The sequence below is a fragment of the Astyanax mexicanus genome, chromosome 13 (genome assembly GCF_023375975.1).
Source record: "Astyanax mexicanus isolate ESR-SI-001 chromosome 13, AstMex3_surface, whole genome shotgun sequence".
In the NCBI taxonomy this organism is placed as follows: Eukaryota; Metazoa; Chordata; class Actinopteri; order Characiformes; family Acestrorhamphidae; genus Astyanax; species Astyanax mexicanus.
Genome location: NC_064420.1, coordinates 38924839 through 38931100, shown reverse-complemented (window position 1 = coordinate 38931100; position 6262 = coordinate 38924839).

The following is a 6262-nucleotide window of genomic DNA, read 5'->3' as shown; positions in this document are numbered from 1 at the left end:
TCATCATCATCATCACAAACAAATACATTGGTGCAACATTTTGGTACTTGTGTACTAATAATGTTCAGTATTATGCAAAAGTAAAGGTAAAAATCCTATAATATAGTCCGCCTGATTGATGTTGGTCAAAGTGCAATTCTCATTTAATAAAAATGAACAAACAAATATAAAAAAACAGGACTACAGGAAAATATTATTGACCATGCAGCCTAGCTGTTAGCACTGGCTCTACCTATTAAATGTACCAATAGCACACTAACAGAATCTCAGATTTTCACATACTGTTTTCTTAATATTAGAAAGAAGTATGAGTAAATCCTGGTAACTCTTTTTCTGGATAGTTTGGAATAATATTGGTGTGTATAGTCTGTTGGTAGCTGGTTTTTGTATGATCTTAGCTGATCTTTGACGGTCAAGGTGCTTAAAATGCAGCTGGTTATCCAGGTACAAAACATACTATTTCCTATTCTGGTACTCTGATGACTAAATCAGTGTAATGAAGCATTATTAAATTATGCATATTTTAAAGGAGAACTGCAGATGTAGTTACATGTACAGTATAAAAAACATAGTAACACTGCTCCACAGTTACACTTTGTGCATGTAACATGGAGTGACTGCACACATATTTATCCTATGATAAAAAAAACAATGAGTTTTGCTTTAATTGCCTGGTTTATGTGGGTGGTTTATGTCTATGGTTGACTGGCCAGCCTCTGTGTTAATGGCTATAAGAGCAAGTTACCATTAGCTGCATTAGTGAGTTTCAATTATGTGTAAAAACTCATTGTCATACTTAAATGTTTACTCACAAATCTGTACAGGAATCTGCTTCCCCAGGAACTTAGATACCTAAGTTAAACTAAAAAAGTTGTCTATATTTTAAACTTGAATTGCTAAGTTGAAACAACATTATTTTTTAGTATTATTTAGTTAATTTAATTTGTTAAAACAATTTAATTTGACTTTAACTTTACAGCAGGTTTTGAACTTAACATTTTGAGTTAAAGCTGCTAATTTTACTGACGTTTTTTGGAAAATTAAAGTATTTTGAAACGCTTTATAATACAGCCCCCGTTTTAGAGGGTAAGGTCCCTTTACTTATAGTGTAACTTCTCTGGATGGACCAGTACATTCAAAATACTTACCGGGTCCTACAGGTAATTAACTGTTGAGATAAATAAAGAACATGAGAACAACCAGGAACTCGAGTGTAACAACTAGATAACTTTCTGAAACTTACTTTGTACTTTCCCAACACTTATGGTGTAACTGTTCTCTATGAATCAGTAAATACAAAATACTTATTGGGTCCTACTCGTATGTAAATGTAAATGTAGGTACAAATAAAGCACAGGAGAACCTGCAATTTCCCTAAACTTGTGGTGCAATTTTTATATGCAATAATATAGAATCAGGAATGCTGAGATTTTAAAGAAAATGTATTCATTCATGTATTAATACACAGAAACCACAAGGTTTTATATTAATGGTTAAAAAACCCACACCTCACCTGATTTTAATGTTCTTACTCTATAAGTACACAGTACATACCCAGATCGTACCTCACTGGGCGCTCAGATCGTACCTCACTGGGCGCTCGTTCAAGGTGTCGTGGCAAGGACAGCTGTCCTCAGCCCGCTCCTTATCCACTGGGGTTCCCCTCCATATACACCACCTCTCTTGGTCAGGTTGTCCGCTCACACGGATTTTCCTACCATTGCTTTGCTGATGACACCCAGCTATACCTGTCGTTCTCACCTGAAGATCACTCAATCTCTGCACGGATATCGCAGTGTCTCTCTGACATATCCTCATGGATGAAGGAGCATCACCTTCAATTAAATCTCTCAAAGACTGAACTTCTGGTTATACCAGCAAAACCATTTTTTCAACACAATTTCTCTATAAGCATCGACTCGCTCTCTCTCTCACCGACAAAGGTTGCTAGGAACCTGGGTGTTCTGGTTGATGACCAACTCTCCTTCATGCACCATGTGGCCTCAGTTGCTCCGTCCTGCCGCTTTGCGCTCTATAACATCCGAAAAATTTGACCGTTCTTGACGCAACAGGCCACCCAACTCCTGGTGCAAGCGGTCGTCATCTCACGCCTCGACTACTGCAATACCCTGCTAACTGGCCTCCCGTCCTGTGTAGTAAAACCACTCCAGATGATCCAGAACGCAGCAGCACGTCTGGTCTTCAACCAGCCAAAACGGGTACATGTCACCCTGCTGCTCATTGAGCTCCATTGGCTACCAGTTGATGCTCGCATCAAATTCAAAGCTCTTACAATCGCCTACAAGGTGATGACAGAACAGGCTCCTTCCTACCTGCACTCGCTCCTGAAGGCTTACGCTACCTCCCGGCCGCTGCGCTCCTCCAATAAACGTCGCCTCGCTTTACCAAACATTCACACAAAGCAATCCAGACTGTTCCCATACAGAGTTCCCCAATGGTGGAACAAACTACCTTCCACTACCAGATCAGGAGAATCTCTCGCTATCTTTAAGCGACTCCTGAAGACAGAGCTCTTCAAAGAGCACTTACTCTCTTAACACCTCTAACACACTAACTACTTCTAACCTCATTTCCTTCTTCCCCTCCTTCACTCCTCTATCCTATTATTCCCTTTGACCTCCTTTTATCCCTATCCAAAGTTGTTTTTACCTTTAAACTTATTTTACATTGTACTTGACTATTGTAAGTCGCTTTGGACAAAAGCGTCTGCCAAATGTAATGTAATGTAATGTAATGTAATGTAAATACTCAGAAACAACAGGAAGTGGGCTGTATTATGTAGTGTACATTGTTTCACCATTCTTATTCTGTGAGTACACTTACCCTCTAAAACGCAGGCTGTATTATAAAGCATTACCAAGTATTCTTAGTGTGCCTTATAGTGTGAAAAATACAGTAATTGACACTATTGCACATTAACACCAAAGAGCAAGCATATTTAATGTGCCATCATAAGTGTCCTAAAGTGAACTACAGCATTTGTGGCCTATAGCTAGAGCTAGTTAACTCAAAAGGGCTGTAAAGTGGCTCTAGAATTCTAAGCTGATCTGACTTAATCTGACAACCTATGTGAACAAATGTGTAATAAGAGATAACCATACTACATCAAATCAAATATCCAGACATCATCAGCTGATAATTAGGCTTCATTTTCTTTGTTCTTGGGATTCAATGTAAAGGTAATGAGTCATTAGGGATGTGGGCAGTGGTACAGATCTTAGCAGTGCCCTCATTATCTCAAATCATAGATCCCTCTCGATTACAGTAGCCCCCAGGGGGCAGTGGTGCCTCAGTGGCCTGAGCACTGGGTTATTGAAATCAGGGTTTTGGCCTGATAAAAAGGTTTACCGAGCTGCCGCTGTTGGGCCTCTGAGCAAGGCCCTGTAACTGCTACTGTTTCTACTAATGGAATCACAGCAGCTGTGCTGGGCTCTGTCTTCTTTGGCACAGAAACGTCTGCAACCTTGGCCTGGATACCTGAAGTTCCTAACTTTTCTACCTGCAGCCCCTGCAGTGACTGCTTATACAGGGATGGAAGATTACGGCAGGTATGGGTGGCTTGGATTGGTGGTTAGAACCTTTGACTCACCTGGGGTATTGGGTTCAAGTCTTTATCTGGGTGGATTTTCCTTGTTCTTCTATTTCTGTGTGGGTTTCCTTCTGAGACACCAGAGACACCAGTTTCCTTCCAGAGTCCAAAAACATTGAGATAAGGTGAATTGCCTGAGTGTATTTATGTGTGTGTGTATGTACAGCATCCAACAAATGTCTGCAAATATTTTATTATACCATGGGACAACACTAAAGAAATGATACGTGGTTACAACTTACAATAGTCATTAGTCTATTTTTTGAAGCCATCCTCTAGATATGATGTATTATTGTACCATTAATTTCTACTAACTTTAAAATAATTATAATAAATACTCTAATAAAAAAAAATACTAACATATTTTAATTTTACAGTAGATAAAAACATACCTCCTTATTTGCAACATATTTAAAGTCATCACATGTTAAAACAAGCTCTCTTTTTAAATGAAGATTATAATAGAGTTATAGAAGAGAAGAGCATAATAGAGTTTTTTTTCTTAGCTATTCCCACTTGGTGAACAATTAAAACTTCTCAGCTTCCTTCATAAGTGGACAAGCAGCAGTTTCAGTTGATTACTCTGACAACTTCATCTGTATTACAGCTGGGACTCAGAGCTGCAGCCTCTGAAACAACAGGTGTTTCCTCTGCCACGTTCAATGCCTGCCTTCCCTCCACCGCTCTATTTTACTGAGAGCTGTCGTTAACAATGATAATGAGTTTGAAGCTGCTCTAAAACCTGTTACCTTACTACTCACATAATTTTTCTGTTTATCCTTAAGATTCCTTAAACAACATTCCTTTTAATGCACTTCATTAATTATTACATAGTGTTTTTATATTATATCTATTTTTACATATTGCTTTAATGCATATGTTAAATTTCACTGCCACCTATTTACTCAGCAAGTCTTGTAATATCCAAGTTTCTATAATAAAAGCACATTTTAATCTGCTGCTTTATGAACACATGAGCTTATCAGATGATTAAAATGATTAAAAATACAGCAGTTCATGAGAATGCATTAGAATCTTATCTTATTCATATTTGCTTTAGCTAACACTACATAATCCATCCTGAGAGACCCAGGCTGAAGCTTTGTCTCAGAATGTAAATGTTTGAGTTGTAGCAAGTCCAAGAACTTATATAACGCCATAAAAAACCTCACTGTTTCTTCTTCTTCTCCTTTACTATTCAAAGGTCTGTATTTACACTGATCCTGTTACAATGGCACCTGTCAAGGGATGGAATATACTGTGCGTAATACTGTACATAATAGGCAGCGAGCGAGCCGTCAGGTTCTTAAAATTGATGTGTTTGTTGATAGTAAGAAAAATGAGCAAGTCTAAGAATCTGAGACCCTTTGAAAAGAATCGATTCTAAGGGCTTGTGGGATGTTCCCAGTATGCAGTGGTTAATGGTGAGAGAGTCTTGAAGGCCCGACCTCACCAGTTGTAGGACTAAAAGGATCTGCTGCTAATGTCTTGGAGCCCATGCTTTGACAGGCCATAGGTGATTCATTGTCATACACAATATTACTAATATGGTTTTAAAGATATAAATAATTTAAAACATTAAAATACACTATGTGCAAAACGTACAGTAAGGTTAGATATTACGATAACATGCACTCATGAAACAAAAAAATTAATGGTTCTAACATAGTTCTACCACATCCTCAATTAACCCTATTAATAAACCCAATTCTACTCAACACTTAGTTCTTGATTTAATGTGCAAAAATATGAGATCTTCGTTGGTCTACACAATATTGCTCAAGTGCTTTTAAAGTCATGACTGATTGGTGGTCCTAGTAAAAGAGCAAACATGTTGGGAACAAATGTGGCATAGGTGAACAAAAGTACACAAAGTCAGCATGCTAACCGCTTATTATTCACTTACTGTGTGGCTTTTGCGCAAGAATGCCCCAGCTAAATGGACAAAGAGCAGCAGACAATGACAAAGAAGAATCAGAAAGAAAGAAGAGGGAAAAGAGCATCAGAAAAGCATCTGTAAGAAATTGTTAAAAACACTTTATTCAAACACACTTCTAAAATCATTTAAAGCACTTGCCCTACATGCTTAGATTTATATGCATTATATGCATTACATTTACTCAATTCTCTTTTTAGCCCTCGAGCAAGGCCACTAAGCCTCAATACTCTTTGGATGCTGCCAGCCCTGTTGCAACGAGGCAAGCAAACCAATCTGAGCTGGCCTCAGGTCCCTACACTGTAAGCCTGGATAAATTGAATTTACGTTAAAAAAGTTTGGAAACTGGTTGCCTTTAAAAAATTAAGTAATGGGTAATAAAAACATAAGTTAGCATAACTTAGAACATCAAGTTATTACAACTAAAGGCGAAGTTGATTGAATTTTTTTATTTTTGTTATACTGTTAAACCGGATAAGTTGAGTATTGTTTTATCTTTTTTAAGGCAGCCGGTTTGCTCAAATTTTTGAGTTGAATTTACTTTTAAAAATTGAGGAAACCGGTTGCCTTAAAAAAGTTAAGTAATGGGTAATGAAAACTTAAGTTAACATACATTAAAACAACAAGTTATTACAACTAAAAGGGAACTTGATTTATTTCTAAGGTAGCCCAGAGGGAATCACTACACACTGATGGTGAGTGTCAGAAACTGTTGG